General features: G+C 46.1%; 18 non-coding genes across 18 annotated transcripts; all 18 read left to right on the top strand.

Annotated features, from left to right (window-relative positions):
* Window positions 1-199: 199 nt before the first annotated feature.
* Trnaa-ugc (transfer RNA alanine (anticodon UGC)) lies at window positions 200-271 on the top strand. The gene has a single exon. It is a non-coding gene; the product is annotated as a tRNA-Ala (tRNA).
* A 534-nt stretch (window positions 272-805) lies between these two features.
* On the top strand, window positions 806-877 carry Trnaa-ugc (transfer RNA alanine (anticodon UGC)). Its single transcript has one exon. It is a non-coding gene; the product is annotated as a tRNA-Ala (tRNA).
* A 1,323-nt stretch (window positions 878-2,200) lies between these two features.
* Window positions 2,201-2,272, top strand: Trnaa-ugc (transfer RNA alanine (anticodon UGC)). Its single transcript has one exon. It is a non-coding gene; the product is annotated as a tRNA-Ala (tRNA).
* A 531-nt stretch (window positions 2,273-2,803) lies between these two features.
* Window positions 2,804-2,875, top strand: Trnaa-ugc (transfer RNA alanine (anticodon UGC)). The gene has a single exon. It is a non-coding gene; the product is annotated as a tRNA-Ala (tRNA).
* Window positions 2,876-3,407: 532 nt separating this feature from the next.
* Trnaa-ugc (transfer RNA alanine (anticodon UGC)) lies at window positions 3,408-3,479 on the top strand. Its single transcript has one exon. It is a non-coding gene; the product is annotated as a tRNA-Ala (tRNA).
* A 1,319-nt stretch (window positions 3,480-4,798) lies between these two features.
* Trnaa-ugc (transfer RNA alanine (anticodon UGC)) lies at window positions 4,799-4,870 on the top strand. Its single transcript has one exon. It is a non-coding gene; the product is annotated as a tRNA-Ala (tRNA).
* Window positions 4,871-5,403: 533 nt separating this feature from the next.
* Trnaa-ugc (transfer RNA alanine (anticodon UGC)) lies at window positions 5,404-5,475 on the top strand. Its single transcript has one exon. It is a non-coding gene; the product is annotated as a tRNA-Ala (tRNA).
* Window positions 5,476-6,800: 1,325 nt separating this feature from the next.
* On the top strand, window positions 6,801-6,872 carry Trnaa-ugc (transfer RNA alanine (anticodon UGC)). The gene has a single exon. It is a non-coding gene; the product is annotated as a tRNA-Ala (tRNA).
* A 536-nt stretch (window positions 6,873-7,408) lies between these two features.
* On the top strand, window positions 7,409-7,480 carry Trnaa-ugc (transfer RNA alanine (anticodon UGC)). Its single transcript has one exon. It is a non-coding gene; the product is annotated as a tRNA-Ala (tRNA).
* Window positions 7,481-8,012: 532 nt separating this feature from the next.
* Trnaa-ugc (transfer RNA alanine (anticodon UGC)) lies at window positions 8,013-8,084 on the top strand. The gene has a single exon. It is a non-coding gene; the product is annotated as a tRNA-Ala (tRNA).
* A 532-nt stretch (window positions 8,085-8,616) lies between these two features.
* On the top strand, window positions 8,617-8,688 carry Trnaa-ugc (transfer RNA alanine (anticodon UGC)). Its single transcript has one exon. It is a non-coding gene; the product is annotated as a tRNA-Ala (tRNA).
* A 1,057-nt stretch (window positions 8,689-9,745) lies between these two features.
* Window positions 9,746-9,817, top strand: Trnaa-ugc (transfer RNA alanine (anticodon UGC)). The gene has a single exon. It is a non-coding gene; the product is annotated as a tRNA-Ala (tRNA).
* Window positions 9,818-11,405: 1,588 nt separating this feature from the next.
* Trnaa-ugc (transfer RNA alanine (anticodon UGC)) lies at window positions 11,406-11,477 on the top strand. The gene has a single exon. It is a non-coding gene; the product is annotated as a tRNA-Ala (tRNA).
* A 6,212-nt stretch (window positions 11,478-17,689) lies between these two features.
* Trnaa-ugc (transfer RNA alanine (anticodon UGC)) lies at window positions 17,690-17,761 on the top strand. The gene has a single exon. It is a non-coding gene; the product is annotated as a tRNA-Ala (tRNA).
* Window positions 17,762-18,292: 531 nt separating this feature from the next.
* On the top strand, window positions 18,293-18,364 carry Trnaa-ugc (transfer RNA alanine (anticodon UGC)). The gene has a single exon. It is a non-coding gene; the product is annotated as a tRNA-Ala (tRNA).
* A 532-nt stretch (window positions 18,365-18,896) lies between these two features.
* Window positions 18,897-18,968, top strand: Trnaa-ugc (transfer RNA alanine (anticodon UGC)). Its single transcript has one exon. It is a non-coding gene; the product is annotated as a tRNA-Ala (tRNA).
* A 1,059-nt stretch (window positions 18,969-20,027) lies between these two features.
* On the top strand, window positions 20,028-20,099 carry Trnaa-ugc (transfer RNA alanine (anticodon UGC)). Its single transcript has one exon. It is a non-coding gene; the product is annotated as a tRNA-Ala (tRNA).
* A 3,474-nt stretch (window positions 20,100-23,573) lies between these two features.
* Window positions 23,574-23,645, top strand: Trnaa-ugc (transfer RNA alanine (anticodon UGC)). The gene has a single exon. It is a non-coding gene; the product is annotated as a tRNA-Ala (tRNA).
* Window positions 23,646-24,057: the final 412 nt, after the last annotated feature.

The following is a 24,057-nucleotide window of genomic DNA, read 5'->3' as shown; positions in this document are numbered from 1 at the left end:
CACATTAGGGCACGCATCTGGCGGTAAACTAATCGCTTTCCTTGCAGTCCCGTCCTGCGCTTCCTCATCGTAATCAGTGTACATTTTAGCGGCTCAAGCGATATTATACGTGATTCGATACAACTAGCTCACCTTTGCGTATAAAAACTTCATCACGATACCGCATGAAGTAAGTATTATTCACGCTTGCAAGTATTGTGGGGGTATAGCTCAGAGGTAGAGCGCTCGCTTTGCATGCGAGAAGCCCCGGGTTCGATCCCCGGTACCTCCAGTACGTGAAATTACTTTTTGTTTTTGACTTCAGAGGGGGCTACGTCAAGAAATAAATTACATCGGATTGCGCACTTTACGGCACGCATCTGGCGGTAAACTAATCGCTTTCCTTGCAGTCCCGTCTTGCGCTTCCTCATCGTGAGAAGTGTACATTTTAGCGGCTCAAGCGATATTATACGTGATTCGATACAACTAGCTCACCTTTGCGTATAAAAACTTCATCACGATACCGCATGAAGTAAGTATTATTCACGCTTGCAAGCATTGCGGGGGTATTTTTCTTTTTGACTTCAGAGGTGATTACGTCAAGTAAATGAATTACATCGGACTTCGCACATTAGGGCACGCATCTGGCGGTAAACTAATCGCTTTCCTTGCAGTCCCGTCCTGCGCTTCCTCATCGTAATCAGTGTACATTTTAGCGGCTCAAGCGATATTATACGTGATTCGATACAACTAGCTCACCTTTGCGTATAAAAACTTCATCACGATACCGCATGAAGTAAGTATTATTCACGCTTGCAAGTATTGTGGGGGTATAGCTCAGAGGTAGAGCGCTCGCTTTGCATGCGAGAAGCCCCGGGTTCGATCCCCGGTACCTCCAGTCCGTGAAATTACTTTTTGTTTTTGACTTCAGAGGGGACTACGTCAAGTAAATCAATTACATCGGACTTCGCACATTAGGGCACGCATCTGGCGGTAAACTAATCGCTTTCCTTGCAGTCCCGTCTTGCGCTTCCTCATCGTGAGAAGTGTACATTTTAGCGGCTCAAGCGATATTATACGTGATTCGATACAAGTAGCTCACCTTTGCGTATAAAAACTTCATCACGATACCGCATGAAGTAAGTATTATTCACGCTTGCAAGCATTGCGGGGGTATTTTTCTTTTTGACTTCAGAGGTGATTACGTCAAGTAAATGAATTACATCGGACTTCGCACATTAGGGCACGCATCTGGCGGTAAACTAATCGCTTTCCTTGCAGTCCCGTCCTGCGCTTCCTCATCGTAATCAGTGTACATTTTAGCGGCTCAAGCGATATCATATGTGATTCGATACAAGATGCTCACCTTTGCGTATAAAAACTTCATCACGATACCGCATGAAGTAAGTATTATTCACGCTTGCAAGCATTGCGGGGGTATTTTTCTTTTTGACTTCAGAGGTGATTACGTCAAGGAAATAAATTACATCGGATTGCGCACTTTACAGCACGCATCTGGCGGTAAACTAATCGCTTTCCTTGCAGTCCCGTCTTGCGCTTCCTCATCGTGAGAAGTGTACATTTTAGCGGCTCAAGCGATATTATACGTGATTCGATACAACTAGCTCACCTTTGCGTATAAAAACTTCATCACGATACCGCATGAAGTAAGTATTATTCACGCTTGCAAGCATTGCGGGGGTATTTTTCTTTTTGACTTCAGAGGTGATTACGTCAAGTAAATGAATTACATCGGACTTCGCACATTAGGGCACGCATCTGGCGGTAAACTAATCGCTTTCCTTGCAGTCCCGTCCTGCGCTTCCTCATCGTAATCAGTGTACATTTTAGCGGCTCAAGCGATATTATACGTGATTCGATACAACTAGCTCACCTTTGCGTATATAAACTTCATCACGATACCGCATGAAGTATTATTCACGCTTGCAAGCATTGCGGGGGTATTTTTCTTTTTGACTTCAGAGGTGATTACGTCAAGTAAATGAATTAAATCGGACTTCGCACATTAGGGCACGCATCTGGCGGTAAACTAATCGCTTTCCTTGCAGTCCCGTCCTGCGCTTCCTCATCGTAATCAGTGTACATTTTAGCGGCTCAAGCGATATTATACGTGATTCGATACAACTAGCTCACCTTTGCGTATAAAAACTTCATCACGATACCGCATGAAGTAAGTATTATTCACGCTTGCAAGTATTGTGGGGGTATAGCTCAGAGGTAGAGCGCTCGCTTTGCATGCGAGAAGCCCCGGGTTCGATCCCCGGTACCTCCAGTACGTGAAATTACTTTTTGTTTTTGACTTCAGAGGGGGCTACGTCAAGAAAATAAATTACATCGGATTGCGCACTTTACAGCACGCATCTGGCGGTAAACTAATAGCTTTCCTTGCAGTCCCGTCTTGCGCTTCCTCATCGTGAGAAGTGTACATTTTAGCGGCTCAAGCGATATTATACGTGATTCGATACAACTAGCTCACCTTTGCGTATAAAAACTTCATCACGATACCGCATGAAGTATTATTCACGCTTGCAAGCATTGCGGGGGTATTTTTCTTTTTGACTTCAGAGGTGATTACGTCAAGTAAATGAATTACATCGGACTTCGCACATTAGGGCACGCATCTAGCGGTAAACTAATCGCTTTCCTTGCAGTCCCGTCCTGCGCTTCCTCATCGTAATCAGTGTACATTTTAGCGGCTCAAGCGATATTATACGTGATTCGATACAACTAGCTCACCTTTGCGTATAAAAACTTCATCACGATACCGCATGAAGTAAGTATTATTCACGCTTGCAAGTATTGTGGGGGTATAGCTCAGAGGTAGAGCGCTCGCTTTGCATGCGAGAAGCCCCGGGTTCGATCCCCGGTACCTCCAGTACGTGAAATTACTTTTTGTTTTTGACTTCAGAGGGGGGCTACGTCAAGAAAATAAATTACATCGGATTGCGCACTTTACAGCACGCATCTGGCGGTAAACTAATAGCTTTCCTTGCAGTCCCGTCTTGCGCTTCCTCATCGTGAGAAGTGTACATTTTAGCGGCTCAAGCGATATTATACGTGATTCGATACAACTAGCTCACCTTTGCGTATAAAAACTTCATCACGATACCGCATGAAGTATTATTCACGCTTGCAAGCATTGCGGGGGTATTTTTCTTTTTGACTTCAGAGGTGATTACGTCAAGTAAATGAATTAAATCGGACTTCGCACATTAGGGCACGCATCTAGCGGTAAACTAATCGCTTTCCTTGCAGTCCCGTCCTGCGCTTCCTCATCGTAATCAGTGTACATTTTAGCGGCTCAAGCGATATTATACGTGATTCGATACAACTAGCTCACCTTTGCGTATAAAAACTTCATCACGATACCGCATGAAGTAAGTATTATTCACGCTTGCAAGTATTGTGGGGGTATAGCTCAGAGGTAGAGCGCTCGCTTTGCATGCGAGAAGCCCCGGGTTCGATCCCCGGTACCTCCAGTACGTGAAATTACTTTTTGTTTTTGACTTCAGAGGGGGCTACGTCAAGAAAATAAATTACATCGGATTGCGCACTTACGGCACGCATCTGGCGGTAAAGTAATCGCTTTCCTTGCAGTCCCGTCCTGCGCTTCCTCATCGTGAGAAGTGTACATTTTAGCGGCTCAAGCGATATTATACGTGATTCGATACAACTAGCTCACCTTTGCGTATAAAAACTTCATCACGATACCGCATAAGTAAGTATTATTCACGCTTGCAAGCATTGCGGGGGTATTTTTCTTTTTGACTTCAGAGGTGATTACGTCAAGTAAATCAATTACATCGGACTTCGCACATTAGGGCACGCATCTGGCGGTAAACTAATCGCTTTCCTTGCAGTCCCGTCTTGCGCTTCCTCATCGTGAGAAGTGTACATTTTAGCGGCTCAAGCGATATTATACGTGATTCGATACAACTAGCTCACCTTTGCGTATAAAACTTCATCACGATACCGCATGAAGTAAGTATTATTCACGCTTGCAAGCATTGCGGGGGTATTTTTCTTTTTGACTTCAGAGGCGATTACGTCAAGTAAATAATTACATCGGACTTCGCACATTAGGGCACGCATCTGGCGGTAAACTAATCGCTTTCCTTGCAGTCCCGTCCTGCGCTTCCTCATCGTAATCAGTGTACATTTTAGCGGCTCAAGCGATATATACGTGATTCGATACAACTAGCTCACCTTTGCGTATAAAAACTTCATCACGATACCGCATGAAGTAAGTATTATTCACGCTTGCAAGCATTGCGGGGGTATTTTTCTTTTTGACTTCAGAGGTGATTACGTCAAGTAAATAAATTACATCGGATTGCGCACATTACAGGCACGCATCTGGCGGTAAACTAATCGCTTTCCTTGCAGTCCCGTCCTGCGCTTCCTCATCGTAGACAGTGTACATTTTAGCGGCTCAAGCGATATTATACGTGATTCGATACAACTAGCTCACCTTTGCGTATATAAACTTCATCACGATACCGCATGAAGTATTATTCACGCTTGCAAGCATTGCGGGGGTATTTTTCTTTTTGACTTCAGAGGTGATTACGTCAAGTAAATGAATTAAATCGGACTTCGCACATTAGGGCACGCATCTGGCGGTAAACTAATCGCTTTCCTTGCAGTCCCGTCCTGCGCTTCCTCATCGTAATCAGTGTACATTTTAGCGGCTCAAGCGATATTATACGTGATTCGATACAACTAGCTCACCTTTGCGTATAAAAACTTCATCACGATACCGCATGAAGTAAGTATTATTCACGCTTGCAAGTATTGTGGGGGTATAGCTCAGAGGTAGAGCGCTCGCTTTGCATGCGAGAAGCCCCGGGTTCGATCCCCGGTACCTCCAGTACGTGAAATTACTTTTTGTTTTTGACTTCAGAGGGGGGCTACGTCAAGAAAATAAATTACATCGGATTGCGCACTTTACGGCACGCATCTGGCGGTAAACTAATCGCTTTCCTTGCAGTCCCGTCTTGCGCTTCCTCATCGTGAGAAGTGTACATTTTAGCGGCTCAAGCGATATTATACGTGATTCGATACAACTAGCTCACCTTTGCGTATAAAAACTTCATCACGATACCGCATGAAGTATTATTCACGCTTGCAAGCATTGCGGGGGTATTTTTCTTTTTGACTTCAGAGGTGATTACGTCAAGTAAATGAATTACATCGGACTTCGCACATTAGGGCACGCATCTAGGCGGTAAACTAATCGCTTTCCTTGCAGTCCCGTCCTGCGCTTCCTCATCGTAATCAGTGTACATTTTAGCGGCTCAAGCGATATTATACGTGATTCGATACAACTAGCTCACCTTTGCGTATAAAAACTTCATCACGATACCGCATGAAGTAAGTATTATTCACGCTTGCAAGTATTGTGGGGGTATAGCTCAGAGGTAGAGCGCTCGCTTTGCATGCGAGAAGCCCCGGGTTCGATCCCCGGTACCTCCAGTACGTGAAATTACTTTTTGTTTTTGACTTCAGAGGGGGGCTACGTCAAGAAAATAAATTACATCGGATTGCGCACTTTACGGCACGCATCTGGCGGTAAAGTAATCGCTTTCCTTGCAGTCCCGTCTTGCGCTTCCTCATCGTGAGAAGTGTACATTTTAGCGGCTCAAGCGATATTATACGTGATTCGATACAACTAGCTCACCTTTGCGTATAAAAACTTCATCACGATACAGCATGAAGTAAGTATTATTCACGCTTGCAAGCATTGCGGGGGTATTTTTCTTTTTGACTTCAGAGGGGGCTACGTCAAGAAAATAATTTACATCGGATTGCGCACTTTACGGCACGCATCTGGCGCTAAAGTAATCGCTTTCCTTGCAGTCCCGTCCTGCGCTTCCTCATCGTAATCAGTGTACATTTTAGCGGCTCAAGCGATATTATACGTGATTCGATACAACTAGCTCACCTTTGCGTATAAAAACTTCATCACGATACCGCATCAAGTAAGTATTATTCACGCTTGCAAGCATTGCGGGGGTATTTTTCTTTTTGACTTCAGAGGTGATTACGTCAAGTAAATCAATTACATCGGACTTCGCACATTAGGGCACGCATCTGGCGGTAAACTAATCGCTTTCCTTGCAGTCCCGTCTTGCGCTTCCTCATCGTGAGAAGTGTACATTTTAGCGGCTCAAGCGATATTATACGTGATTCGATACAACTAGCTCACCTTTGCGTATAAAAACTTCATCACGATACCGCATGAAGTAAGTATTATTCACGCTTGCAAGCATTGCGGGGGTATTTTTCGTTTTTGACTTCAGAGGTGATTACGTCAAGGAAATAAATTACATCGGATTGCGCACTTTACAGCACGCATCTGGCGGTAAACTAATCGCTTTCCTTGCAGTCCCGTCCTGCGCTTCCTCATCGTAACCAGTGTACATTTTAGCGGCTCAAGCGATATTATACGTGATTCGATACAACTAGCTCACCTTTGCGTATATAAACTTCATCACGATACCGCATGAAGTATTATTCACGCTTGCAAGCATTGCGGGGGTATTTTTCTTTTTGACTTCATAGGTGATTACGTCAAGTAAATGAATTACATCGGACTTCGCACATTAGGGCACGCATCCGGCGGTAAACTAATCGCTTTCCTTGCAGTCCCGTCCTGCGCTTCCTCATCGTAATCAGTGTACATTTTAGCGGCTCAAGCGATATTATACGTGATTCGATACAACTAGCTCACCTTTGCGTATAAAAACTTCATCACGATACCGCATGAAGTAAGTATTATTCACGCTTGCAAGTATTGTGGGGGTATAGCTCAGAGGTGGAGCGCTCGCTTTGCATGCGAGAAGCCCCGGGTTCGATCCCCGGTACCTCCAGTACGTGAAATTACTTTTTGTTTTTGACTTCAGAGGGGGGCTACGTCAAGAAAATAAATTGCATCGGATTGCGCACTTTACGGCACGCATCATGCGGTAAACTAATCGCTTTCCTTGCAGTCCCGTCTTGCGCTTCCTCATCGTGAGAAGTGTACATTTTAGCGGCTCAAGCGATAAAATATGTGATTCGATACAAGTAGCTCACATTTGCGTATAAAAACTTCATCACGGTACCGCATTAAGTAAGCATTATTCACGCTTGCAAGCATTGCGGGGGTATTTTTCTTTTTGACTTCAGAGGTGATTACGTCAAGCAAATGAATTACATCGGACTTCGCACATTAGGGCACGCATCTGGCGGTAAACTAATCGCTTTCCTTGCAGTCCCGTCCTGCGCTTCCTCATCGTAATCAGTGTACATTTTAGCGGCTCAAGCGATATTATACGTGATTCGATACAACTAGCTCACCTTTGCGTATAAAAACTTCATCACGATACCGCATGAAGTAAGTATTATTCACGCTTGCAAGCATTGTGGGGGTATAGCTCAGAGGTAGAGCGCTCGCTTTGCATGCGAGAAGCCCCGGGTTCGATCCCCGGTACCTCCAGTCCGTGAAATTACTTTTTGTTTTTGACTTCAGAGGGGACTACGTCAAGTAAATCAATTACATCGGACTTCGCACATTAGGGCACGCATCTGGCGGTAAACTAATCAGCTTTCCTTGCAGTCCCGTCTTGCGCTTCCTCATCGTGAGAAGTGTACATTTTAGCGGCTCAAGCGATATCATATGTGATTCGATACAAGTAGCTCACCTTTGCGTATAAAAACTTCATCACGATACCGCATGAAGTATTATTCACGCTTGCAAGCATTGCGGGGGTATTTTTCTTTTTGACTTCAGAGGTGATTACGTCAAGTAAATGAATTAAATCGGACTTCGCACATTAGGGCACGCATCTAGCGGTGAACTAATCGCTTTCCTTGCAGTCCCGTCCTGCGCTTCCTCATCGTAATCAGTGTACATTTTAGCGGCTCAAGCGATATTATACGTGATTCGATACAACTAGCTCACCTTTGCGTATAAAAACTTCATCACGATACCGCATGAAGTAAGTATTATTCACGCTTGCAAGTATTGTGGGGGTATAGCTCAGAGGTAGAGCGCTCGCTTTGCATGCGAGAAGCCCCGGGTTCGATCCCCGGTACCTCCAGTACGTGAAATTCCTTTTTGTTTTTGACTTCAGAGGGGGGCTACGTCAAGAAAATAAATTACATCGGATTGCGCACTTTACGGCACGCATCTGGCGGTAAAGTAATCGCTTTCCTTGCAGTCCCGCCCTGCGCTTCCTCATCGTAATCAGTGTACATTTTAGCGGCTCAAGCGATATTATACGTGATTCGATACAACTAGCTCACCTTTGCGTATAAAAACTTCATCACGATACCGCATAAAGTAAGTATTTTTCACGCTTGCAAGCATTGTGGGGGTATTTTTCTTTTTGACTTCAGAGGTGATTACGTCAAGTAAATCAATTACATCGGACTTCGCACATTAGGGCACGCATCTGGCGGTAAACTAATCGCTTTCCTTGCAGTCCCGTCTTGCGCTTCCTCATCGTGAGAAGTGTACATTTTAGCGGCTCAAGCGATATTATACGTGATTCGATACAACTAGCTCACCTTTGCGTATATAAACTTCATCACGATACCGCATGAAGTATTATTCACGCTTGCAAGCATTGTGGGTGTATAGCTCAGAGGTAGAGCGCTCGCTTTGCATGCGAGAAGCCCTGGGTTCGATCCCCGGTACCTCCAGTCAATGAAATTACTCTTTGTTTTTGATTTCAGAGGGGACTACGTCAAGTAAATCAATTACATCGGACTTCGCACATTAGGGCACGCATCTGGCGGTAAACTAATCGCTTTCCTTGCAGTCCCGTCTTGCGCTTCCTCATAGTGAGAAGTGTACATTTTAGCGGCTCAAGCGATATTATACGTGATTCGATACAAGTAGCTCACCTTTGCGTATAAAAACTTCATCACGATACCGCATGAAGTAAGTATTATTCACGCTTGCAAGCATTGCGGGGGTATTTTTTTTTTACTTCAGAGGTGATTACGTCAAGTAAATCAATTTCATCGGACTTCGCACATTAGGGCACGCATCTGGCGGTTAACTAATCGCATTCCTTGCAGTCCCGTCTTGCGCTTCCTCATCGTGAGAAGTGTACATTTTAGCGGCTCAAGCGATATCATATGTGATTCGATACAAGTAGCTCACCTTTGCGTATAAAAACTTCATCACGATACCGCATGAAGTAAGTATTATTTACGCTTGCAAGCATTGCGGGGGTATTTTTCTTTTTGACTTCAGAGGCGATTACGTCAAGTAAATCAATTACAACGGACTTCGCACATTAGGGCACGCATCTGGCGGTAAACTAATCGCTTTCCTTGCAGTCCCGTCCTGCGCTTCCTCATCGTAATCAGTGTACATTTTAGCGGCTCAAGCGATATCATATGTGATTCGATACAAGATGCTCACCTTTGCGTATAAAACTTCATCACGATACCGCATGAAGTAAGTATTATTCACGCTTGCAAGCATTGCGGGGGTATTTTTCTTTTTTGACTTCAGAGGTGATTACGTCAAGGAAATAAATTACATCGGATTGCGCACTTTACAGCACGCATCTGGCGGTAAACTAATCGCTTTCCTTGCAGTCCCGTCCTGCGCTTCCTCATCGTAATCAGTGTACATTTTAGCGGCTCAAGCGATATTATACGTGATTCGATACAAGATGCTCACCTTTGCGTATAAACACTTCATCACGATACCGCATGAAGTATTATTCACGCTTGCAAGTATTGTGGGGGTATAGCTCAGAGGTAGAGCGCTCGCTTTGCATGCGAGAAGCCCCGGGTTCGATCCCCGGTACCTCCAGTCCGTGAAATTACTTATTGTTTTTGACTTCACAGGGAACTACGTCAAGGAAATAAATTACATCGGATTGCGCACTTTACGGCACGCATCTGGCGGTAAACTAATCGCTTTCCTTGCAGTCCCGTCTTGCGCTTCCTCATCGTGAGAAGTGTACATTTTAGCGGCTCAAGCGATATTATACGTGATTCGATACAACTAGCTCACCTTTGCGTATAAAAACTTCATCACGATACCGCATGAAGTAAGTATTATTCACGCTTGCAAGCATTGCGGGGATATTTTTCTTTTTGACTTCAGAGGTGATTACGTCAAGTAAATCAATTACATCGGACTTCGCAGATTAGGGCACGCATCTGGCGGTAAACTAATCGCTTTCCTTGCAGTCCCGTCTTGCGCTTCCTCATCGTGAGAAGTGTACATTTTAGCGGCTCAAGCGATATTATACGTGATTCGATACAACTAGCTCACCTTTGCGTATAAAAACTTCATCACGATACCGCATGAAGTAAGTATTATTTACGCTTGCAAGCATTGCGGGGGTATTTTTCTTTTTGAATTCAGACGCGCTTACGTCAAGTAAATCAATTACATCGGACTTCGCACATTAGGGCACGCGTCTGGCGGTAAACTAATCGCTTTCCTTGCAGTCCCGTCCTGCGCTTCCTCATCGTAATCAGTGTACATTTTAGCTGCTCAAGCGATAAAATATGTGATTCGATACAAGATGCTCACCTTTGCGTATAAAAACTTCATCACGATACCGCATGAAGTAAATATAATTCACGCTTGCAAGCATTGCGGGGGTATTTTTCTTTTTTGACTTCAGAGGTGATTACGTCAAGGAAATAAATTTCATCGGATTGCGCACTTTACAGCACGCATCTGGCGGTAAACTAATCGCTTTCCTTGCAGTCCCGTCTTGCGGTTCCTCATCGTGAGAAGTGTACATTTTAGCGGCTCAAGCGATATTATACGTGATTCGATACAACTAGCTCACCTTTGCGTATAAAAACTTCATCACGATACCGCATGAAGTAAGTATTATTCACGCTTGCAAGCATTGCGGGGGTATTTTTCTTTTTGACTTCAGAGGTGATTACGTAAAGTAAATGAATTACATCGGACTTCGCACATTAGGGCACGCATCTGGCGGTAAACTAATCGCTTTCCTTGCAGTCCCGTCCTGCGCTTCCTCATCGTAATCAGTGTACATTTTAGCGGCTCAAGCGATATTATACGTGATTCGATACAACTAGCTCACCTTTGCGTATAAAAACTTCATCACGATACCGCATGAAGTATTATTCACGCTTGCAAGCATTGCGGGGGTATTTTTCTTTTTGACTTCAGAGGTGATTACGTCAAGTAAATCAATTACATCGGACTTCGCACATTAGGGCACGCATCTGGCGGTAAACAAATCGCTTTCCTTGCAGTCCCGTCCTGCGCTTCCTCATCGTAATCAGTGTACATTTTAGCGGCTCAAGCGATATTATACGTGATTCGATACAACTAGCTCACCTTTGCGTATAAAAACTTCATCACGATACCGCATAAAGTAAGTATTATTCACGCTTGCAAGTATTGTGGGGGTATAGCTCAGAGGTAGAGCGCTCGCTTTGCATGCGAGAAGCCCCGGGTTCGATCCCCGGTACCTCCAGTCCGTGAAATTACTTTTTGTTTTTGACTTCAGAGGGGACTACGTCAAGTAAATCAATTACATCGGACTTCGCACATTAGGGCACGCATCTGGCGGTAAACTAATCGCTTTCCTTGCAGTCCCGTCTTGCGCTTCCTCATCGTGAGAAGTGTACATTTTAGCGGCTCAAGCGATATCATATGTGATTCGATACAAGTAGCTCACCTTTGCGTATAAAAACTTCATCACGATACCGCATGAAGTAAGTATTATTTACGCTTGCAAGCATTGCGGGGGTATTTTTCTTTTTGACTTCAGAGGCGATTACGTCAAGTAAATAAATTACAACGGACTTCGCACATTAGGGCACGCATCTGGCGGTAAACTAATCGCTTTCCTTGCAGTCCCGTCCTGCGCTTCCTCATCGTAATCAGTGTACATTTTAGCGGCTCAAGCGATATCATATGTGATTCGATATAAGATGCTCACCTTTGCGTATAAAAACTTCATCACGATACCGCATGAAGTAAGTATTATTCACGCTTGCAAGCATTGCGGGGGTATTTTTCTTTTTCGACTTCAGAGGTGATTACGTCAAGGAAATAAATTACATCGGATTGCGCACTTTACAGCACGCATCTGGCGGTAAACTAATCGCTTTCCTTGCAGTCCCGTCTTGCGCTTCCTCATCGTGAGAAGTGTATATTTTAGCGGCTCAAGCGATATTATACGTGATTCGATACAACTAGCTCACCTTTGCGTATAAAAACTTCATCACGATACAGCATGAAGTAAGTATTATTCACGCTTGCAAGCATTGCGGGGGTATTTTTCTTTTTGACTTCAGAGGTGATTACGTCAAGTAAATGAATTACATCGGACTTCGCACATTACGGCCCGCATCTGGCGATAAACTAATCGCTTTCCTTGCAGTCCCGTCCGGCGCTTCCTCATCGTAATCAGTGTACATTTTAGCGGCTCAAGCGATATTATACGTGATTCGATACAACTAGCTCACCTTTGCGTATATAAACTTCATCACGATACCGCATGAAGTATTCTTCACGCTTGCAAGCATTGCGGGGGTATTTTTCTTTTTGACTTCAGAGGTGATTACGTCAAGTAAATGAATTAAATCGGACTTCGCACATTAGGGCACGCATCTGGCGGTAAACTAATCGCTTTCCTTGCAGTCCCGTCCTGCGCTTCCTCATCGTAATCAGTGTACATTTTAGCGGCTCAAGCGATATTATACGTGATTCGATACAACTAGCTCACCTTTGCGTATAAAAACTTCATCACGATACCGCATGAAGTAAGTATTATTCACGCTTGCAAGTATTGTGGGGGTATAGCTCGATTCTGCTTCCGGCAGCCGAGCTGTGCGGACGTGTGAATCATGGGCTCCGATGGAGCAGCTTTTGCGGCTACCAGCCGCGGTAACAGGCTTATCGAGAACGAGGAAGTGAGCTACCAGTTTATTTTGCCACCTCTGCCCAAGGGACCTGTTGTAAAGAACACCGTGTTTTTGCATGGCGACGTGCGAGCAAGGCCCTACAGGGTCGAAGACTTCCGAGACGTGCTCGTCCCGACTGGTTTGCTACCGGAAGTCGTGGCCCTTGGTGCCTACCAGATCAATCATGTTTGGGCGGTCACCTTCTCGAACGACGAGGCGGCGAAGAAACTGCTAGCATTGAAAGAACTCAACGTGAAAGGGCGTCGCTGCGTAGTCGTCGACCCTCAAGACCAACAGGTACGCCTTCGCCTTCATTGGTTGCTGTACTGGGTGGAGGACGAAGACGTAAAGACAGCGCTGGCAGCCTTTGGCAAGGACATTGAAGTGACGCGAGAACGATGGCGCGTCAAAGGCGTCGGAGATAAGGATTCCACGTCTCGAACTGTTCTTTTGAAACTGAAGAGCGGAATGAAAGTTGACGACCTTCCGCACCAAATCCGAATAGCAGGTGAACTGGCCCTTGTCGTGGTGCCTGGACGGCCAATGCAGTGCCTACGGTGCAAGGGTGTAGGGCATGTCCGTCGCGAGTGCAAAGTGCCGCGATGCTCGCGATGCCGTAACTTTGGCCACACTGAAGATCAGTGCGTACGCACGTACGCCACAGCCGTGGGGCCACCAGCAAGCGAAATCACCGCAGAGATGATAATGGATGCTGCTGAAGCCGAGGACGCCGCCAAAGGGGCGGGTGACCAGGTGAGCGCCAACAACGCGGAGGCGACAACAAAAACAGAGGGAGAGACGAAAGGCGTCCTTGTTACCCCCGAAAAGAAAGAAGAGTCATCAGGTTCTTCAGAAGAACTGGAGAAAGGCAGCGAAAACCGCCTTGTATCTGATGACGCCACGTTCGTCGCAGGAGGTGGGGATTCGGCCCAAGACAGCGACGCTATGGAAGTGAGCGGCAACGCTGCCTTCAAAAGGCCGCTTGACGTCACCGACGGCAAAGCAACTCCTAAGAATCACGCCAACGGGCCGCCTGCAAAGTCAACTATGATAAGAAGGAGCAGCTTCAAGCCCTGTCCAAACATCTCTCGGGACAGGAAGGAGGGCGACAAGCCACCACCGACTACGGACCATGCCAGACCACCGGACGGTCCCGGGGGCGTCTAGCCGCTGGCTAGACGTTGCGGTGAGCACGATGCCTCGGGCCTTTCTCTCTTTCCCGTAGTAGCAATGGCATCCAACCCGAAGCTTAGCTTGGGCACGCTAAACGTGAGAGGTCTGGCCGCCAAGCGTAAACAAAGCCAAGTGTACCGGATGATGGTGGACCAAGACCTCGACGTTCTAGCCGTGCAGGAGACAAAAGTCGAAGGGGAGGAAGAGACCCGAGGCATGGTGCTAAGGTTTATGCCTTCGTATTACGCGGTAGTGAGCCATGCCAAAGGAGCGTCGGCAGGTGTTATTTTATTTATTAAGAAGCTGCCCGGGCTATTGATCGAAAATTATTTTTCGTGTCCCTTCTGGCAGACTAGTGTACTGCGACTTTGCTGTTGGTAATGATTCTTGGCGGGTGATATGTATATATGCACCCAATATATGCGATGAACGCAAGATGTTTTTTTCCGCGTTAAAGGCGCACATATGCGCGCATAGAAAGGTCATTATTATGGGAGATTTTAATTGTGTACTCAGCTGATCGAGATAGAACAGGCAAGAGAATAAATGATAAAAGCTGTCATGTCCTCAGTGAACTATTAGGCGAGTGTGACTTGGACGACGTGGCTGATTGCCTAGTCGGAACACGCCAGGTTCAATACACGCACTTCCAAGGCAATAGTCATGCTCGTCTTGACAGGATATACGTGACACTAGATGTTATACCCATATGTCGCAGCTACGATGTCATACCTATTTCATTCACCGACCACTGTTTGGTCAAGACATGTGTTGGACGCAAAGGAAAGGGCAACACTTTCACGTGGGAAATGTGGAAAATGAATTCCAAATTGTTAAAGGACGAGCTTTTTCTATGCAACGTACAAGAACACTTGAAGGAAGTAGAAAGCAACAAAGTGGCGCAAATCACTGAAAAATGGGAAATTTTTAAACAACGAATTAAGTTAACCGCCATCGACCGATCCTGTAAAATAAAGTACGAAGAAAGAGCTAAAGAGAAAGAACTAAGGGCAGTGTTGGAAAAATTAACGGCCTTAGAGTGCAGCCAGCCGGGCGCATACAAGGACGATTTACGCAGCATCAAAGCGAAATTGGAGCTATGCGATGAAGAGCGATATCGAGGAGCGATTATACGCGCAAGGGCAGAGGCATTGACAGCAGATGAAACGCCAACTAAACGCGCGCTAGGTCTGGAGAAAACGCATGCGCGGCGCAATCACATAGATACTATTGAAGTAGATAGTAATGAAATAACTGACGGTGAGGAGATAGCACAAGCGTTTTTCAAGCACTTCCAAGAACTTTTTGCATCGAGAACTGTTGACCTAGAGGCCTTTAGAGCTGCGTTTTTGGTGCGTATGCCGCAACTCAGAGACGAGACGAAGAACAGGCTCGAGGCACCGATATCAACTCGTGAAGTTGAACAAGCAATTGAAGATTTAAAAGCCGGAAAATCACCCGGTCCGGATGGCCTTTGTGCCGATTTTTATAAACTGTTTAAATCAGATCTATCGCCTGTACTCGCTGACGTGTTTAACGAAGCGTATGAAGTAAACGCATTGCCACTTTCTTTCGGGCAAGCGCACACTGTACTAATCCCTAAGACTGACCAGCCTGCGAAACTGAAACATGTAACATCGTACAGACCAATATCACTTACCAACAGTGATTACAAAATATTCATGAAGATAATCGCAGACAGGTTACAAACAGTAATGGAAACCATAGTAGGTCGGCACCAAACATGCGGAATCAAAGGACGAAGCATTAACACGAACGTACACATAATGAGATCGATTTTGGAATGTTGTGACGCCTTAAGGGCACGAGTTGCGATTCTTCAACTTGACTTGGAGAAAGCTTTTGACTGTGTGTCTCACAGTATTTTATATGCCATTCTTAAGCATATAAATGTCGGGTCCATAATTACTGACGGGGTAGCCATGGCGTACCGGAACGGCACTACTAAGCTTATAATTAACAAGACATTGGGGGCCCCCATCAGCATTCAACGTTCCGTGCGTCAAGGCTGCCCAGCCAGCCCACTTTTGTTCTGTATTTATCTAGGAGAGTTTGTGTTTGGCAGTCATTGAGAACAAATGTATTCATGGGTTTACGATGCAAGCGTCAGAAGTCAAACTCCTGGCCTATGCTGACGACGTAGCCGTGTGTTGCAAAGACAAGGAGAGCATTTTACAGACGATAAATGTTGTGAAAAACTTCAGGTGAAATCACATGGTAGTAGAGTAAACTGGAGCAAGTGCCTCGGTATTTGGCATGGAGAGTGGCCTGAGGCTCCTGCTTATATTGCGAATGTCAAGTGGTCAACAACGCCAGTAAGGTACTTAGGCGCACCACTCGAAGCTTACAAACAGAGTGACGAGTACTGGCAGGGACCAGCTTAAAAGTGCTAAAGAGAAGGCTGAGGCGTGGAAGGCCAAATACCTTTCAGTATTTGCCAGGGCTACTGTATGCAACTTGTTTTTCGTCTCTAAGCTATGGTATGTCATGCAATTCATTTTCTGTAACAGGGTCAATGTGCAGAAATTCCACAGAGTCTTTGCCGTGTTTGTGTGGGGTTCCGGATGGGAGAGATGTTGTCGCAATAATTTGTTCAGACGGGTGAAAGATGGAGGATTAGGGCTGGCCCACCTGTTTGTTAGGCAACTAGTAGGACGTTTTACTTTCTTTCGGAACAACGATGATCCTTTTTTGCAAACAGTCTGTAGAGTTAGACTCGCGCACTTGTTGCCAGAGTTGATTGTATGCTCCCAAGGTGTGCCGGCGGCAGTGTTTGGTTTTTACAGGGAAATTGTATTCAGTGTTCGTTTCCTTGCTGTACGGTATTCGAAAGAATATTTGTTTAATGTCTCAAGGAAAAAGCTGCGCAACGATATAATGGACAGCCTTTTCCCCCGCCTCTGTACAGAACCATATACAGTCGAGGCCCAGGCCAGAATGTTTTTAAACGCGTCAAACGAATGCAGGTACCGCCAGGTATGAAAAGTTTCTTTTTCAAACTACACACAGGTACACTTTCAGTTGCAACGTTCCTAGAAGAAAGAGGCTTTTACATGCCATGGGGCTCACAGTGTATAATTTGCAAACAACCTGAAACCATAGACCATGTTTTTTTACACTGCTGGGAAGGAGTATACTTATGGGATGTTTTACAGCGCACAATAAAGAAAGAATTTCCTCTTGACCCACATGGCATCAGATTTTTGCCGATAGACGACGATGACGGAACACCGTTTGATCAGATTATGCTGACTGGCCTCTACTGTATATGGCGCTCCCGCATGGCAGGCTTCTATTGCGATCCCGATAGAAGACCAGCCCGTGTGTATTTTCGGGAACAAATAAGACGTTTTCTTGATGTGGTTGCAACACAAGAGTGTCCCCCACCTTGGATGGCCAGATGGAACCCCTGGCCAATCTTAAGGAATTCTGAACAAAGCCCGTTACAATATGACAGGCTGCATGTGCATATTATTTATACTTAACAGATGAGAAGTCCATCTGTGTTTGTACATATCTTAGTTATGTTGGTATTCTTATGTACCGCTGCTTACCGGTAATAAAGGAAAAAAAAGAAAAAAAAGGGGGTATAGCTCAGAGGTAGAGCGCTCGCTTTGCATGCGAGAAGCCCCGGGTTCGATCCCCGGTACCTCCAGTACGTGAAATTACTTTTTGTTTTTGACTTCAGAGGGGGCTACGTCAAGAAAATAAATTACATCGGATTGCGCACTTTACAGCACGCATCTGGCGGTAAACTAATAGCTTTCCTTGCAGTCCCGTCTTGCGCTTCCTCATCGTGAGAAGTGTACATTTTAGCGGCTCAAGCGATATTATACGTGATTCGATACAACTAGCTCACCTTTGCGTATAAAAACTTCATCACGATACCGCATGAAGTATTATTCACGCTTGCAAGCATTGCGGGGGTATTTTTCTTTTTGACTTCAGAGGTGATTACGTCAAGTAAATGAATTAAATCGGACTTCGCACATTAGGGCACGCATCTAGCGGTAAACTAATCGCTTTCCTTGCAGTCCCGTCCTGCGCTTCCTCATCGTAATCAGTGTACATTTTAGCGGCTCAAGCGATATTATACGTGATTCGATACAACTAGCTCACCTTTGCGTATAAAAACTTCATCACGATACCGCATGAAGTAAGTATTATTCACGCTTGCAAGTATTGTGGGGGTATAGCTCAGAGGTAGAGCGCTCGCTTTGCATGCGAGAAGCCCCGGGTTCGATCCCCGGTACCTCCAGTCCGTGAAATTACTTTTTGTTTTTGACTTGAGAGGGGGGCTACGTCAAGAAAATAAATTACATCGGATTGCGCACTTTACGGCACGAATCTGGCGGTAAAGTAATCGCTTTCCTTGCAGTCCCGCCCTGCGCTTCCTCATCGTAATCAGTGTACATTTTAGCGGCTCAAGCGATATTATACGTGATTCGATACAACTAGCTCACCTTTGCGTATAAAAACTTCATCACGATACCGCATAAAGTAAGTATTTTTCACGCTTGCAAGCATTGTGGAGGTATTTTTCTTTTTGACTTCAGAGGTGATTACGTCAAGTAAATCAATTACATCGGACTTCGCACATTAGGGCACGCATCTGGCGGTAAACTAATCGCTTTCCTTGCAGTCCCGTCTTGCGCTTCCTCATCGTGAGAAGTGTACATTTTAGAGGCTCAAGCGATATTATACGTGATTCGATACAACTAGCTCACCTTTGCGTATATAAACTTCATCACGATACCGCATGAAGTATTATTCACGCTTGCAAGCATTGTGGGTGTATAGCTCAGAGGTAGAGCTCTCGCTTTGCATGCGAGAAGCCCTGGGTTCGATCCCCGGTACCTCCAGTCCATGAAATTACTTTTTGTTTTTGATTTCAGAGGGGACTACGTCAAGTAAATCAATTACATCGGACTTCGCACATTAGGGCACGCATCTGGCGGTAAACTAATCGCTTTCCTTGCAGTCCCGTCTTGCGCTTCCTCATAGTGAGAAGTGTACATTTTAGCGGCTCAAGCGATATTATACGTGATTCGATACAAGTAGCTCACCTTTGCGTATAAAAACTTCATCACGATACCGCATGAAGTAAGTATTATTTACGCTTGCAAGCATTGCGGGGGTATTTTTCTTTTTGACTTCAGAGGCGATTACGTCAAGTAAATCAATTACAACGGACTTCGCACATTAGGGCACGCATCTGGCGGTAAACTAATCGCTTTCCTTGCAGTCCCGTCCTGCGCTTCCTCATCGTAATCAGTGTACATTTTAGCGGCTCAAGCGATATCATATGTGATTCGATACAAGATGCTCACCTTTGCGTATAAAAACTTCATCACGATACCGCATGAAGTAAGTATTATTTACGCTTGCAAGCATTGCGGGGGTATTTTTCTTTTTGACTTCAGAGGCGATTACGTCAAGTAAATCAATTACAACGGACTTCGCACATTAGGGCACGCATCTGGCGGTAAACTAATCGCTTTCCTTGCAGTCCCGTCCTGCGCTTCCTCATCGTAATCAGTGTACATTTTAGCGGCTCAAGCGATATCATATGTGATTCGATACAAGATGCTCACCTTTGCGTATAAAAACTTCATCACGATACCGCATGAAGTAAGTATTATTCACGCTTGCAAGCATTGCGGGGGTATTTTTCTTTTTGACTTCAGAGGTGATTACGTCAAGGAAATAAATTACATCGGATTGCGCACTTTACAGCACGCATCTGGCGGTAAACTAATCGCTTTCCTTGCAGTCCCGTCCTGCGCTTCCTCATCGTAATCAGTGTACATTTTAGCGGCTCAAGCGATATTATACGTGATTCGATACAAGATGCTCACCTTTGCGTATAAACACTTCATCACGATACCGCATGAAGTATTATTCACGCTTGCAAGTATTGTGGGGGTATAGCTCAGAGGTAGAGCGCTCGCTTTGCATGCGAGAAGCCCCGGGTTCGATCCCCGGTACCTCCAGTCCGTGAAATTAATTATTGCCAAACACATCGTTTCTATATAAATTGCAAACAAAAGAGGACTGAGGGGGCAGCCTTGACGCACAGAACGCATGACGTTAATGGGGGCCCCCAATGATTTATTCACAATTAAGCGTGTTGTGCAGTTCTGATACGCCAACGCCACTCCCTCAGTGATGATGGCACCTACATTAACGTGATCCAGAATGGCAAACAAAATATCATGAGACACACAGTCAAACGCTTTCTCGAGGTCAAGCTGGAGCACTGCGACGCCGTCGTAAGTGATGTCACAGCACTCGAGCACGCACCGCATCGTGTGAATATTCGAAAAAATTGACCTCCCTTTGATCCCACACGTTTGGTGGTCTGCAACTATTTCTTTGAAGACGCTTTGAAGTCTGGCTGCGAAAACCTTCATGAAAATCTTATAATCAACATTGGTTAACGATATCGGCCTATAAGATGTCACGAGCCCAAGTTTCTCCGCTTTGTCACTCTTAGGTATCAAGATGGTATGCGCTTTACCAAAAGAAGGCGGCAAAGCTTTGTTCACATACGCAGCGTTAAACATGTCTGTTAGCAGGGGCGACAGTTCTTTCTTGAAGGCTTTATAAAAACATGCGCTGAGACCGTCAGGTCCGGGTGATTTGCCATTGTTCAAATCATTTATTGCTTTTTCGACTTCGTGCTCTCTGATATTCCCTTCTAATAGGTCCTTCGTGTCGTCACTCAATCGCGGCATGCGACTGAGAAAAACCTTTTTGAACTCATCTACATTGGCTTCTTGACATGCAAACAGTGACTGGTAATAGTCTAAAAACGCTCGGCCAATGCTCTTATTATCGTCGACAAGCGTGCCGTTCCACGAGATCTTATCGACATGATTACGTCGACCATGAGCTTTTTCAAGTCCAAGCGCCCTTTTGGTGGGCGTCTCCCCCGCTACTAATGCGTTTGTTCTTGCGCGCACAATAGCACCTTGATAGCGTGCTTTGTCCAACTGTTCAATTTGTTCTTTAATGGTTCGCATATCTTCCTTATACGCCCCTGGCTCTTCGCACTCCAGCGCTGACAGCTGTTTAAGTATCTTTGGTAAGTGTCGTTCTTTCATTTCCCTCTCACACTTAAGCAGCTCGATCTTTCTATTGCTTTCATTTTTACCTTCTGTTTGAACCATTCCCATTTCTCTGCTATTGTTTCAATACATACATCGCTTAATTCCATAACGGCCTCATGAATTGCGTCTACAAATGGCGCGTCTTTTAGTAGTAAGGCATTCATTTTCCATTGGTCCCAGTTGAAAGATTGACTCTTCTTCTTCATTCCTATGGTACACATCACCAAGCAGTGATCGGAGAACGACACAGGTGCAACAGAATAACTGTGGCACTTTGGAATCATGTCCTGTGACATGTACAAGCGGTCTAACCGCGCATGGCTACTACCTTGAAATCGCGTATACATCACTTCCCTCTCCCCCTCCAGACACTCACATACATCATCTAGTTCACTTTCACTGATCAACCTAGACAATATATGACTGCTTTTATCGTGGATACCAGCATTATTCGATCTATCCCGAGCACTCAAAACACAGTTGAAATCCCCCAACAAAAGCATGCACTTTTCACTGCTAATATACTGAAAAAGATTGGAAAAAAATAATGCACGTTCTTCTACACCATTCGGCGCATATATGCATATGACTCGGAATTCAACTTCACAATAAACAAAATCGCACATAACAATCCTTCCTGACTGACATGAAAACACACTTTGAACAACCAGTTCTCGTAACTTGTTAACCAACAGGACACATCCAGCGGACGTCCCTACCGCGTGGCTCACGACCGCATAATATCTAGACGTGAAACGCCGCACCATGCTCCCAGTCTCCTCCTCCCCGTCTACCTTGCTCTCCTGCACAGCTAGAACGTCTATGTCGTGGTCAGTGACCAACCGTAGGACTTGAATTTGCCTACGGCTAGCCGCCAAGCCTCGCACGTTTAGTGTGGCAATACTGAGAGACGGTTCAGGTGCCATGCTGTACTAAAGAATGAGGTAGGCCCAGGAGCATGGTGCTTACCTTTCACGACTAGCCCTCGGCTAGCCGCCTCCGGGACCTTCCGGCTTGCCGGCGTTGTTCGTGGGAGGCGCTTTGTCGCCAGGCGTTCTCTCCGGCGGGATGTTGGGCTTTGGCTTGAAGCCTAATCGCCTCCCAAGAGGCGTCTTAGTCGGCGGCCCCTCGCTGGAACTCGTTGCACCCTCCTCTCGGTCCTTTGTCTCGTCGTGGGGTCGCTTGACGGGAGCGGGAGTCGTAGTCCGGTCGCCGTCGTTGATTCCCTCGTCTTGTTCCATTGCCGCCATGTCGTCAAAGGGTGCGTCTTCACTAACGATCCCCGTCACCTGCTCCTCTGCATTCGCGACTTGTGCCGACGTACTCGGCTTCGCAGCGGCCTTAGCCACCTTGACGTCTGCATTTACGTCCAACGCAGCACTGCCTGTCGGTAGTGGTACCGGTTCTCCGGCTCCTTACGCAGCGTCCTCCGCCTCCACCACGTCCATGACGTGCTCCGCCGCAACGTCAGTTGCAGCAGGGCCCGTCACGGCGGCGTAGGATTTCACGCAGTCAGCGTCCACGTGGCTGAAACGTCTGCACCGTGAACAGCGGGGGACTTTACATTCACGGCGGACGTGTGCCGTGCCCTGGCAACGCAAGCACTGCATGGGCCGGCCGGGAACAACTACCAAGGCCAACTCTCCGCCGACGCGGACCTGATGTGGAAGGTCCTCCACTTTAACGCCGCTCTTCAGCTTGCGCAGCACGGTCCTGGTGGTTGACGTCTTGTCCCCCATGCCTTGGACGCGCCACCTCTCCCGGCTTACCTCCTCCACCTTGCCGAAAGCCGCGAACGCCGTCCGGATGTCCTCGTCGGCCACGCCGTACAGAAGCCAGTGAAGCCTAAGCTTTACCTGCTGGTCCTGTGGGTCGACGATGACGCACCGTCGTCCCTTCACCTGGAGCTCCTTGTGGGCCACCAGTCGTTTTGTGGCGGTCGCATCCTTGATGGTCACCGCCCAGACGTGGTTAATCTGGTACGCCCCTATGCATAGCACCTCCGGCAGCAAGCCTGTCGGCAGCAGGGCGTCCCTGAAATCCTCGACCTTGAAAGGTCTGGCACGCACATCACCGTGCAAAAACACGGTATTAATCGCCACTCGTCCTTGGGGCAGTTGAGGCAGAATAAACGGATATTCTTTGTCATCGTCGTTGGTCCTGTTACCGCGGCCAAAAGTGACCGCTGTCGCTGCCCTTGAAGAGGCCATGATCCTACGAACCATCACGCTCGGTGGCCGGAAGCAGAATGAAGCGATATTATACGTGATTCGATACAACTAGCTCACCTTTGCGTATAAAAACTTCATCACGATACCGCATGAAGTAAGTATTATTCACGCTTGCAAGCATTGTGGGGGTATAGCTCAGAGGTAGAGCGCTCGCTTTGCATGCGAGAAGCCCCGGGTTCGATCCCCGGTACCTCCAGTCCGCGAAATTACTTTTTGTTTTTGACTTCAGAGGGGACTACGTCAAGTAAATCAATTACATCTGACTTCGCACATTAGGGCACGCACCTGGCGGTAAACTAATCGCTTTCCTTGCAGTCCCGTCTTGCGCTTCCTCATCGTGAGAAGTGTACATTTTAGCGGCGCAAGCGATATTATACGTGATTCGATACAACTAGCTCACCTTTGCGTATAAGAACTTCACCACGATACCGCATGAAGTAAGTATTATTCACGCTTGCAAGCATTGTGGGGGTATTTTTCTTTTTGACTTCAGAGGTGATTACGTCAAGTAAATGAATTACATCGGACATCGCACATTAGGGCACGCATCTGGCGGCAAACTAATCGCTTTTCTTGCAGTCCCGTCTTGCACTTCCTCATCGTGAGAA

The sequence above is a fragment of the Dermacentor silvarum genome, unplaced genomic scaffold, assembly GCF_013339745.2.
Source record: "Dermacentor silvarum isolate Dsil-2018 unplaced genomic scaffold, BIME_Dsil_1.4 Seq809, whole genome shotgun sequence".
Classification (NCBI taxonomy): domain Eukaryota; kingdom Metazoa; phylum Arthropoda; class Arachnida; order Ixodida; family Ixodidae; genus Dermacentor; species Dermacentor silvarum.
The sequence above is the reverse complement of the archived record's forward strand: the minus strand, read 5'-3'. Positions and strand labels throughout refer to the sequence as shown.